Source organism: Monomorium pharaonis, chromosome 3, assembly GCF_013373865.1.
Source record: "Monomorium pharaonis isolate MP-MQ-018 chromosome 3, ASM1337386v2, whole genome shotgun sequence".
In the NCBI taxonomy this organism is placed as follows: Eukaryota; Metazoa; Arthropoda; class Insecta; order Hymenoptera; family Formicidae; genus Monomorium; species Monomorium pharaonis.
This window is the reverse complement of record NC_050469.1, coordinates 30,964,278-30,978,123: the sequence shown is the minus strand read 5'-3', so window position 1 is coordinate 30,978,123 and position 13,846 is coordinate 30,964,278.

The following is a 13,846-nucleotide window of genomic DNA, read 5'->3' as shown; positions in this document are numbered from 1 at the left end:
TATTAAAAACTAATCATATTGTCCCATACATTTTTCGAACAATTTTGAGTTTAAAATTATCATGTTAAAATTTTTTTAATACAAAATTGAGGGTGCCAAAATTATAAATTCTGCTAAATTCATAAATTTAATAAAGACCTAAATTTTTTAATTTACATTTTTTGAGCATTTAAAAATTTCTCTTTAAATTGTTGTGATCTTACGAATTTAATACGCAAGATGTTATTAGAAAAATAAATTTTGTGTTTAACTCGATGCTGTTTTAGCACTAAAAACGTAAAAAGTAACGATAACGATAACAAATTAATTTGTTAAAAACTAACTTTCTCAATCCTGACTATACCTATTATATTTTACTTATATTATACTTATTAGTCTTATTATTAATATAATTCTTCTCTATAAGAAGATAATTGTATATAGCAATACATTTAGTAATTATTTAATTTTTTCTTATCACTCATTGACGCATTTGTTTATGTAAATTTGTTTATGTGCTCACTTCTAAACGTATAAAAATGTTCTTTCGGTCATATGGAATACATAATCGCTTCATCGTGCATATTATTAACAAGCACAGCTTTTCACATACGTATGTTTCCCGAATCTGGTTTTTCAAAGAATTAAATTAGCATAAGAGCCCTTGGATACGACAGAGGATGGATAATTCAATGATACCGCAGTGTTACATTTCAAACATTCGTTTTAATTATGATACGAAGCGTACGGTAAGAATTTATGTTTTTCGTAATTACATGCGTAGCGGTCTTTTACACTGCGTTTCTCGCGCAACAAATCATATCATCCGCCGCTGGTCTCTTCTTCGTATGAATTTTACGTAACTCGGAAATCGCGGACACAGAATACGCGTCATTCCCGCAACAGCTCCCGTTTTTTGTGAATTCTGACGTTTCAGGATACATGGTCTTCTTTTATAAAGAGGAATGGGCCGGACACGCGGAGAACGGATCTTTATCCACAGAAGAACTATTATTACATACATTTTTATAAATTTTTATACCGTCGACTTTTTACTCGATTCATTTTAAAATATCTAACGCATCCCTTTCGCATGCTCGGATCGCAGCGCGCGTTATAAATCGCAAAGAGAAAAAGAGAAGGAAAAAATGTAATTTGCATCCTTTTCGAATTGTTATTTTTATTGGTGATGTGGACGATGTGTTTGTTACAGAGAGGTACCCCGCAGCCCGCGATCGTGTCATACTCTACAAACGAGCGGGCCAGACAGTTTTTGACCTCTCTCATTATTTCGTCTAAAATTAATTCTACTCGGAAGACGCGGGCAGCTACGATTCTGCACCACGAAACAACATGTTTGTTTCGACCGAACGTCTGCGTCGATTAATGAACGGCGGCGCGGATGACTCGCGGGCGTATGAATGGCGTAGGCCGATATTGAAAGGACGGGAGGTCTCGCCACGAAGACTTCCGTCTGCGCAATCTTCCAATCGTTGCTGCGGCCGGCATTTACACGGATGTAGACACGCGCGCGCGAAAGGAACGCGGACGAAAATTGATTCGATCATCATCATCGTACGGCCGCCGGCCGAGGCGGACGAACGCGCGATAAGCCACTCTATAAATAGTGCCACCGATGATGGAAGGCTTTAAATGAGATGATATGGCCTCTGATCGACCCAATCAATGCCTCCACTAAATCATCGTCTAAACTGACGGCCGCAACACCGCCGTGCTAATATATATACACACGCCATGGAACGCTGGTGGGCGACCGGAAAAGGCCACTCATCCAGCGATTGCCGATGTATAGCGTCTTTATGAGGCCACGTTACCATGAACGCTCGTCTATGCGAACCCGTTGTCGCGCATTGTTGGGTAGATTGTATATTTTTCGATTTTGCAAATAATTTTGACAGCAAAACAGAATGCGTGCTTCTTTAAGTCTTGTGACAAAAGTTACTTTCCACCAATAAAAAATGTCAGACATTTTAGGATAAATTTAACACAATAAGTTATAAAAAAAGATTATTTTATTAATTTATTTTTCCTATTAACATAAACATTAAAATCTTATTAATTAAGAAAAAATATAATTGTATAATTATACTTGGTAAATGATTTAATTGGTAAAATATTCGTTGTATAAAGCAAAATTGATATAAAATTCAAATTCCTCTTTTCTTCTATAACTTTTGGTTTATTTAAATGTAATTGATTAAACTAGAGAGAAAATATTAAATTTTCATAGTCATTCTTTTAATTAAATTAATAATTAATAAAGTTTTCGAAAATACCCACATAATACACGCGCGCTTCACACTTTACTCAACGCAGCTTGTTAAATCCAGGAAGTACATCATTTTAAAAGGTTCCGGTTATAATTCGATGCGGGATGCAGTCTGTTGATATGAAACGAAAAGTGTGTCACACAAATGATTGCATCGTCACGCATAGCGTCCGCTGTGACAGATTCCGATTGAAAAAAAAAAAGAAAAAAGAGAAGATATTATAATTAGTGCCGTGACTCACTTGTCGACATTGATGTGTGGCTATGTAATACATTCGTTCAACGGCTCGAATGTTCACGTATGGGAGAAATTGGAGAGAAGAGAAATACGGAAATTCTGGTTTATCGTACACCGGCATCATGACGACACGCCTAGTTAATTAAATTTGTTCTCGATAATTACTCGGAAAATAAAATCTTTAACCGTATTCAATAATACGCACGTATCCATCGAAATATTAACATGTTTGAATTCAGTTGCAGGCGTTTCATAACTTAAATGAAACAGAGCACAAGTTTCAATTGATATCGTTGGCTGTATATAATATAAATAATACGCAACTGGTTTGATAAATTGTTATGTTATATAAAAAAAAATTTTATTCAAAAAATATTAAAGAAATAAATAACTGATTATCGAAGTATATGAAAAATACTACAAATTATAGAAACTCAGTAGCAAGTTTATATTATATATAATTCGATATATATATATATATATATATGTGTGTGTGTACATATGTATAATTACATATATAAATAGAAATATAATTACACAAAATATTTTCATGTTCTGTTTTTTCTCTTATTATCTCATATCTCTCGTATTCTCTTTCATCAGTTCGTATACATAAGAAAAATAAGAAAATCTAAAAAATAAAAGAATAATTTTCTCTTTCTGTATAAAGTGAAATTTGAAGAACTAATAAAATTGTTTAATATATATATATATTAATATACAATAGAATATAAAATTGTAGATGCAATTATATATAGGTATTCAATATTATGGAATACAGAAAACTTATACATAAAATATATTTATGGATCTCTCTCTCTCTCTCTCTCTATATTTTATATATAATTAATTATATTTATTTCTATATAATTATGCATAGATAATTTTTAAATGAAAAACATCTAAATATTACATGAAAAGATAAATTTTTCGTGGCACAAATACATAATGTGTCAGAGAGAAACACATTTATAATATTGAAATGATTAATTTTTTAAATATTGAATACAATTTAAAGTCATACATATGTGTATAAAGTTACTCAAACGTATAAACGTCACGCAAACTATAATTGAGAGCAGCAATCTCACGATTGATCTGTGATCGCTGGGCAGCCGGGCGAATCTTAACGCACCGACTGGTCGTTCGCTGTCTTAATGGTCGGTGCCGGGCAATCGGGTATCGACTTTTCCATTAGCCACAAAAGTTGTGGTCACCGTAACGACGAAATTGGCTATACCGAAAGGACATCGCGCCGGTGATGTCGTCGGTGTCGGAGGAAATGCTCGGATAGCAAGGGGTGAATAAAGGGGGTGGCAACAGGCAGAGATGGGTGGCGGTTGGAGGATAAAAGGGGGGATGACATTAATTCTCATAACATTTTACGAGGCGGTATCTGACCTGTGTCAAGTCCTTCCGACGCCCAGGAGTACGGTTTAGGAGTCATAACTCCCAATCACCCTAAGACATGCAGTCGCGAGCAATTCAGCCAGGGCACCAAGGTGGTGGCCGTTTTCTCTTGAATAGCGCGAGCTCACCGAAGGCGTGTCGCTGTCCGTCTCTTTTGCTTCCTCTTTTCTTATGTCACGCGGCGACCACCTTGGCATATCACTGTCTTATTAAATCTTGTAGACTTTCGGTAATGAATTGTTCTCCTCTGAGAATTCCGAGTTACAAATTTCGCTGAAATTTCAACGTCGGACACTGTCCACGAATTCATCTGTAGATGTAAAAAGATGTAAGTAAAAAGTGGTAAATAAAAAATATATCACATCTATTTTAAATTTCTTCGATATAAAGTATAAAGTTAATTCGTTAACTCTTTACGGCATCGTTGAACAATGTTGTTTTTAATTTCGGATAAGAACTTCGTTATCATTAATGTTAAATTAAAGAGAGATTGCGATTATTCAAATTGTCCAATCGTCACCACTAATTAATACATCTTTCAATGTTTTAATAGACGAAATATGTAACGATAATGAATAAATGAATTTTTTGTAAAGACGCGCGATTTCCAAATCGATGAAATATATCGCGCTAACGCCTCGCGACAGGAAGGGCGGTAGAGGACTGTGAAGTTTTGGTGGAACACGCCTCGTTAAGAGAAACGGAGAACATAGGGGGATGCAGCGAGGGAGGGCGTACGTCGGAGGTGTACGTCGTCGTTAAACCGTACCGGGAATATCGCCGTTCAATTTCGCTCCCCGCGCTTTAAAAAGAAAAAGGAAAAAAAAAAGAGGAAGTAGGAACCCACTCCCGCCGCTCGTCGTATCGGCCGACCGGAGTTCTTTTTGATCTCGCTAAAGAATTCATTAAGTTTTGCGGGCGCGGTTAGGTATTAATGCGCGCGGAGGGGGTGGGAAATGCGCGCGGCGCGTTTTATGCTCGCCCGAGCGCGAGTCAGGCCGGAGAGAAGAGGCAGGTGGAGGCGCGGTGAATCTCTCTTTTCTCTGCCTCCCTTTGTCCGCCCTTACCACTACGCTGCTGGGCGTCGTTCCTTGGTACCTTTGCGCAATGCTCGACTATCGATGGCCCTTTAATATTCGCGCGTGGAAGGCTTGCCATTTTCACGGTCGTTTCTCCACGATAAACTCAAAGAAAAAAAAAAAGGAAGAAAGTGAAGATACGTCTCAGTCACTCGCTAAATCCAACGGTTAATACGGTCTCGCTGGTCGCGCATAGATTTCCGCGTAAATACTTCTACAGTAAGTAATACATAACTGCAAGTAGAGGTGTGCGAATCCAACATTTGCGAGGTCGAGTCAAATCGAATCGAATATCTTTGAAATCTGCAGATGTAGAAATTTTAAACATCAATTTTGAGACTGATAACGCGCGCTCCCAGGAATATATATCCCGTGTTTTTACAAAGCATGGTGTACTGAATTTTTTTTTTTTTATTCGACGCGTTGATAGAAGGGGAGATCAGGCTCGTGGAGGTGGCTCGGAAAATACTTCTAGCCGGACGATAGAGATCGGCTAGAAGGCGAGCGGAGCTGAGGTCACCCCCGCGCTCGTGGAGTGCATTTGGCCATCAAATAACATCGGCAGTGCCTATAACCGGCTTACGTCCCGACATAAAGTCGGCTTGGCCTTCTCTTCCTTCCACGGTCTATCCTGGCAGCGCTGCCATCTCGAACCACTAACTCGTGATCAAGCCGCCTAACCGTCGTCGAACTACCGCCGTATCAGGAGTTGCTGCTCTTGGGAGGCTTAAGCCCGCGATATCAGTTGATTGGGTCTAGCAAGTATCGCCGGGAAGAAAATTCCTCCGGCCTCGATGTTCTCTAAGAAGCCCCCGATTTCATCAACTTTTTTAATAAAAAGAGAAAGAAAGAAAGGTAATAATTTGATCTGAATAACGCGTATTCTCTCTAATTATATTTACTTTTAAAAAGTTCAACAATTCACTCTAAGACCATAACAACAAAGGAAGATTGTAGAAATATTTCATTGCAAAAACTCTGCGAAATAGCAATGTTGTTATAATATTATAATAATGCTATAATAAAAAACGTACTTGATTATTAATTTTTTCTGTCATAATATTTGTATATATTGAATGAAAATTCTGTGAGATATGCACCTAATTTCTCAGCTCCTCTTTGCCTATCTTCTATGACACATATTTTTAAGTATATAAAGTGCGTTTTCAGTGCTAAATTCAAAAGTGGTCCTTATTTAGTGTTGGATCTTATTCAACTCAGATATATGACGTATTATGTAATTTCAGTACATTTAAAAATACAATGTTTCTATTTTTTAAATATCTAAACAAAAAGTTAAATTAAAGGCAATTATAAGTTACTGTGTTCTCCGACATAACTAACATGAAACTCACGAAAAAGTGTCTCGATAACGCGGATATGACTACTGTTACGATGAATACTCTCGTTTAATACGCCAGTTCGGGACATCCGTTACCGACCCTGTCCTCCGGCACTTTCGGTTTCCCCGATATTTCCAATTAAACTTTCCGCGTTGTACCGAGCAATACTCTTTCCAGGATTAGCGAAAATACGCTTCGTTTGCGGCAACCTTTTGCTGATACCCGGAGGTGGTCCCACATTCAAGGAGGGGACCAATAACTTGCCAATATCGGCATTACTGGCGCATGAGCGCAATATAAACGTTTATGACCCAATGTGCGTCTGTTCAATCCCCCTTGGCCAAGCCCCTTCCAATCCACCGCTTTTCTACCAGCGGTTCTCAAATATGTGCCATCTGTATCTGTGCGTTACCTTTAAACATTATTATAAGAAGTCTACTTAGAAATCTGGATTTCCAATCATAAGCATAAGTAGTATATTGTGATGAAGAAATAGAAACTAATATAAATAATAATTAAGCTTATAGAAATGTTTATATTGTTACATACGAAAAACTTGATTTTCTTCGAGAGATACGTTGATAAACTTTATTTTATAATGTAAACTGTGTTTAATCGTGAGTTTAAGCAATGGTTTTTATCTTTTCGCGATTTTTTTCACGAGACCGTTCTGGCGGAAGAGGAAATGAGAACGACTGGTCCAGAGGTATCTATAAGACATGAAATGGAAGAAGGGTGGGCATCGGTAGCCAACACGAATTTCCGTCCTCCTCTCTCGAACGCTGTCGCGGTCGATCGTTGTCAATGTGCGTCGCAGGACATATCCACGTCGGTTACTTGTTGTTTCTTCACGATGTGCGAGCACGTCGTCTGTGTGGGTGCGTGTCCCGGACACTTAATGTTTCTCTATCTATAGCGGTCAGGTCGAGACAGCCGGGGATATTGTTATATACGACATTGTGGAGGACCCCGGAGCAAGAAAAGGCGAGGAGTGGAGCTACGAGAGATATCGCCCGCCGCCAATTACCACCGACCAAGAGTTATTGAAAAGATCTCCCCACGGGAGAAACCCCGTAGAATCGCGGCCTGGCCAGGCTAATGAACACTGATTACAGTTTGGCGGATGCCCGTCGATGATTTGTGGACAGATCGTGGACCGCAGGTTCGCCCGGGCCATTTCGCGCTACCGGCGACGATTTTTCTCCGCTCTCAATTCGCGCGCGCGACACTTAATATATATTAAGGGAAAATACGCCCAAGAAGCATCAATTCTGTTTTCTCTACGCGCTACGCGCGTTCTTTCGGAGATCTAGAGATATATACCAACGCAGTTAAAGCTTATAAAACCAGCTTCAGTAGTCCACAATTTAGTAAACACCAACTAACAGTTATATTAGTGTTAGTTATAATTCAGAAAATTATTTCTGTTCAGCAATATAATTGTTAAATAACGAATAACAGTTATATTATTGTTGACTAGGAAATTATAACTATTTGTTAGTGCTTATTGGGGATATTGAAGTATAAACAAGCTTAAGACTTTCTAATTTCAATTAAAATAATAGATATAAATGATAATGAATAACTTGTTGTTCGATAATTATTCATTCCCTTTTAATCGCGTCGAAAAGACGATAAGTGACGGGTAAAGAATTTGCTTTCCCATCTCTTTGACATGCGGCATTCGCCTTCTTCTTCTTCTCTTCCTTCTCCTCTTCTAGCTACATCCGGTAAACGACATAATTCGCTAACACCTCTAACTCCTGATATAACAGAGTATTAGTTCTGATGCTGTCACCCCTCCTTCCTGTTCTTCCACGCCTCGCGTAAAACCGTTCGACGGATACGCTTGTAGCGCGCGTATAGAGTCCCTCTTTACCAATTTTCCTCCCCGAAGCTTCATCGTCTTTGATCAGCTCCAGCGACGCCCCTATAAGCCCTCGTGCAGCTGCCTGCGTCTAACTCGTCGTTCCATGCATTGAAATTTGTTGTTATACAAACACCGTCAAAAGTTAGAACCAACTGCCGGTACCGCGAGATTAATTAAACAATTATTTGTAAACAATTCTGAGAAAGTACATTTAATGAGTTACGTTCCCTTGGTAAACACACCACGTGACGTAGGGCGTCAAGTTTATACGAGAAGAATTTAAATTTATTTCCATATATCGAATCTGATGTTAGAAGTATTTTCGTTGTGGAATTGCGTCTGTAAAAAATCAATATGCCTATAATAATCCATAATCGTGCATAACGGAATGCGAGAAACATTCTTAATTAACATGAGGATTAGCTTGGAAATTTCGCGATTGGCGAAAGCTTACGCCAATGAAGCGGGCATTAATTATTCCCTTTAGATTACGCTCGACACGATCCGTAAGATCTCCCATACCCGTCCCGTTGCGTCGCCATCAATTTCGTCCCTTTCTCCGTGCAATAACTGCGTCCCTCTCCCCATCCCTCCTCTCTCTCTCTCTCCCTCCTACAAAGTCTCGCTTCTCCAGGAAGCGTCGGAAAATCTGCCTCGTCTCATCGATGGTAATGCCTCCTTTTACGATCATCATATTTATAAATGTAACCTCTCCCCCCCGTCGTCGTATCTTTGGCCGATGAAAGGATCCCGTTAATTGGGAATACTGATGCCGGTACGAAGGCGAACTATACGGAATCGATCCCATCCCCTCTGTCGTATGCCGTCGCACCCCGCGCACTCATCTATCCGCCTACCCATGAGATCATGACGGCGGATAAGACCCGTGGGATGCCGTCAAAGGGAGCTTATATTTATGAGACTTTCGGCAAACAAATGGATAAATCTAATATCTTCGAGGCGAAACGACCGAAGCCGCTTGAGAAACTGATGTCTAGAGACGTGAAATTCAACCATCTTCTCTTGTATGAAACTTGTGATGGATTTTTTCTCGCTCTTAGTCGCGAGAAAATGAAGTATCATGTGTGGGCTTTAACAGGATTTATTAAAAGATTGGAATTAAGTATATTTTGAAAATTATAATAGAACATTTTTTATATTTTGATGTTGTAATATTTAAATATAATTGAATAAAAAAAAATAGTTCATTAAAGTAGAAAAACCCAAAATTATACATGGTATGTTTTCCTTTAACTCGCGTTATAGTATGCACGATCGTGATAAATTTGATTTTTATTTACTTGTTATATATATAATGAATATTAAATATTATACATTAAAAATTACATTCTTCAGAAAAGTTATTTTTAAAATTAAAGTTTATAGTAATTTTTAGTAATCTTTAGTAATAAAATCATTATTTTCTACGTATGTTTTCTGAATGTTTATAAATTAAGTATCTAATAATTTATTGAACTTATTGCTTTAACTTACGATCAATTCGACTTATGGCAAAAGTATTGTAACGTAACTTTGTCATAAGTAAAAGAATACTTGTACACACAACGTTAAATTAATTTTAATATAAAAAATTAATTATGGAATAAAAAACAATTAAATCGATATTTTAATTACAAACTGTTAATTATTACACTGAAAAAAGTCTTGTTGAATTAATTGAAAATCTGGTTGATGTAAACTTACGGTTCAGATTCTAGTTGAACCTACCAGATTTCCAATTAATTCAAGAAAAAATCTTGTTCAATTAATTGAAAATCTGGTAGATTCAACTAGAATCTGAACCGTAAGTTTACATCAACCAGATTTTCAATTAATTCAACAAGACTTTTTTCAGTGTATTGTCAAGATTGTATTTTTCTTTTATCAACAATATTACGAAGAAAGCGATATAGAAACCGATACAAAATCTTGTTACTTATTATATTAAACTATCGTTTTTTATTCCAAAAGAAATATTATCGTTTCCTATCATTGTCTGATAAAAATAAATTCAATCGTTGAATAAAGTTCTTATTTTAATAAGTTATTTTTATCTTTGGTTTCTTATTTTAAATTATTATCTTTTACGGTGATGGAATTAATTGTGAATAACTGTAATTTGTTAAATATGACCGTTACTAGAAAAAAAAGTAAATTAAGCATTTGTTTCCATTCTCAATAGCATTTTATATGTATTACTATATTATTTGAGACAAGCATTTGCGTAAAATTATTCGTGCAACTGTCTGCATTCACACGAGTTTCGATCGAAATCGATCGAGATGCATTACCTCATACGGACAGATGTTTGACGATCGCATTAATCCGACCGATATGGCTTTGAGCGGAAATGACGCTGCGCTCGCAGCGGACGACGATCACCGATGATCTCACAGAGATGATACGCGGCGATAGGGATCGCATCTCGTGCTATGAAATTGTTTAAAAACGAATACGGGGCCCCTCGCATGGCCGGTCATCGCCGCGCCTTAATGACGGCCAACTGTCACTAAAGGCCCCTTCGATCATGTGCTCGGCGATGTGTCTTAATTGGTCCGCAAGTTGGCCGTTATTAACGCAGAAAGTGGCGGTAATGCAAATATTATTCGCCCGCCGTGGCGAGAGCGCGACTTTCGACATCAGGTAGCCTCGTGCAGCTTTACACGCGTTTACGATGTAATTAGCTGACCGGGAATCGCACTCGTCGTATCGAGTGCATGCGGTACGGGTATACGTGCGTATTGCATCGGAGTGATATTTATGAGAACTTTACCCGTTTCCTTCTTTGTGATCACGATCATCACGAAGATACATGGACAATCGTTAACATTTGCGGGTAACGCCGCGCGTCTCTGCTCTGCAATTACCAGGCCATAACTCACTCGCTACCTCGCTGCATCTAATTACCAGGCCGACTGCAACCGGCGATGTTCGCTTTAATAATGCCGTACCGCGTTTATTTGGAATTTTCCCTTCTCGATCAGCGCGCGCGTGGGCGTGATTTTACCGCGCGTATTTACCGAATTTATTATTTTTACATGCGCGACGTTCATCAACCACCCGACGAGTCGCGTCTAACCGAGTCACCGAGGCCGCGCGTGAAGAAGAAAAGAAAATAAATATTCGGGTAAATCTCTCCGATCTTTTTGTACTTATTTCGTACCGATAATGCATAACGACCGAGACAGAGAGAGAGAGAGAGAGCACTGCCGGCGTGATTAGCGTAGACCTTGATGCGCGTAGAGCATGGCGTTACGTTGGTAAAGTCGTGGACATACATGTACATGACTTCGCGACGTCGTCGCCGGGAGAGAGATGCACGGAGATGCGCGAAGATACGCACGTATCTTAACCCGGGATCAGTCTGGGCCGGTTAGCCGTCTAGTGGCATTTATAACTCGTCGTTATTATTTGAGTTGATTTGAAACACGCGCGGTGTAAGCGCGTTCCCCTCTTCGGCTCGCGTGCGACGGTCGTCGTCGTCGTGCTCATCATCATCATCATTCTTCCTTACGCGCCGCCGCCGCCGCCGCAGCTGCCACGAGACACGCATCGACGCACACGCGCCCCGGGCATGCACGTAATAAAACTTATCGATTCAGACGGATCAATCGCACTGAGGACTGCCAATTGCATTACCGCCGTGGACAGTGTGGACGAACGTTTGGCGTCTCGATTATAATTGATTTCAGAGATACGCACTATAATATAAGATGTATACGTCACATCTTTTAACAAAATGTCGTGCATTAACAAAAATGTTGTGCGGGTGTCTCTGGATATAATATCACAAATGAAATGCATAAAAGATAGATTTAATACATCAATATAAAAATGCAAGTACAAATGCATAAGATAATATCTTTAATTAATAACACAACAACAAAAATGGGCTAAAATTGTTAGCCAGTACATTTGATTTGCACAGGTTTTTCATACTCAATTTTTCATAAAATGCGAAAAATTGCAAATATTTCCAAATTTTTTTTGATTATAATGTATGGCGTTGTAACAAATATTCTTTCATATAATTTCTTTAACAGTGACACTAGGAACAGAAAATGTTACAAGATTATGGAAAAATACTGTGACAGAACAATGTCCGAATTGATTCGCAGAGAGTTTTAAGACGCGCATTCCTCTTTTATGTTCGTATCGAGACTCTCCGTTGAATCATTGGCACTGAGTGCCATTTTCGTTCTCCAACGCCATCAAAAGCGCTATAAAAGAAGCGGCCGGCGATGGTCGGCGGGACCATCGGCGGCACAGGAAGGAGGGCGGGCGCGGCAACGGGTGAAATTTGTCAGTATTAAATAAATAACCCATAAAGGCGGAACATCAATCCACTGCGGAGGCATTAACGCCCGATATAGAGGGGGGCGAGGCACAACGGCTGTTATTTTTCATACACCAGAGCTACATCTTATATACGAGCGCGCCTATATATCGACGTGTTCTTTCTCTCACCGTAAAGTGGACCTCCCCTTTCTTCTTGTTTCTTCCTGTTTTTCTCTTCTTCTCCTTCTTCTTCTTCTTCGAGGTTTTTACGACCGGCACGTTGGACCGTATCGCGAGTTATGCCGTAGATCAAAAGTGATGTGTCTATTATGACGTAAATACTTAAGATCCCTCGAGTTTCTGTTATGGTCTCCGACCTGGACTAAGTTTCGTCTCGATACGCCGGTGATTCGAGCTCCTTATAAGTTTTTATAAGAAAAAAATTTGTATTACGCATGAAATAAACCAGAGTGCGAATTTATGGAGATTTGTATTATTGAGAAAAAAAAAAAATGATTGCAAGTAAATCAGTTTGATTGAAAAGAAACAATGTAAAATACGAATATAGTCAATTAATATATGATCCTCACGTTTTCCATAGCACGTCATTTTTGTATCGTTCTGTTGCCTCCTTTCCATCGCCGCGCCATTTTCAATTACCGAAGAAACACATTGATACGCGAGATTAACGGAGACGCGGAAGGACCACCGAAGGAGCGAAGCGGCGAGCAGCGGCGAGAGCTTTAATCCGGCGCAGGGAAGAGACACGGTTGAAGACGCGCGCGTGCGATGAGGCGATATACATCCGAGGGAGCGGCTAAGACGAAAAGCGAAATCCCGGTAGAGGAAAAGGGGCGGTGGGGTCGGCGACGGCCGCCGCGCGCTGTCGATACAAGGGGTCGATTGTGGCTTGAAAGGCGCCGCCGATCTCGGACCGCATTCGGCGGTCGGGCCGGTGCCGGTGCATACGCACGGGCGGTGCATACAGTGGCCGACTTGTGCCCGCGATTCCGTCCGATTCCGATGCCGAGATTACGGCGGATTTCGCGCATCGCGCGTCCCATCCTACGGGACACGCCGCGCGCCGTGCGCGCCGCGGCCGCTATTAGCTTCGGCTTTGATTGGCTGCGTTTAATGAGCCGGGCGACACGCGTGTATATAAATTGCCGCTTGCTCGTCTTTGAAGATATTTCGAGGCGGTTGCGGGAGGATTCCTCTTTCTCCTCCTCCTCCTCCTCCTCCTCCCTCGACGTCTCGACTTCGGACTCTCCCATCCGCGCGTTTTGCCGTATGTATCGTGGATGTCATCGCCGAATTTCTGCGGGTTCGTCTGCGCGGTCAGAGCACGCGTCGGCGTGC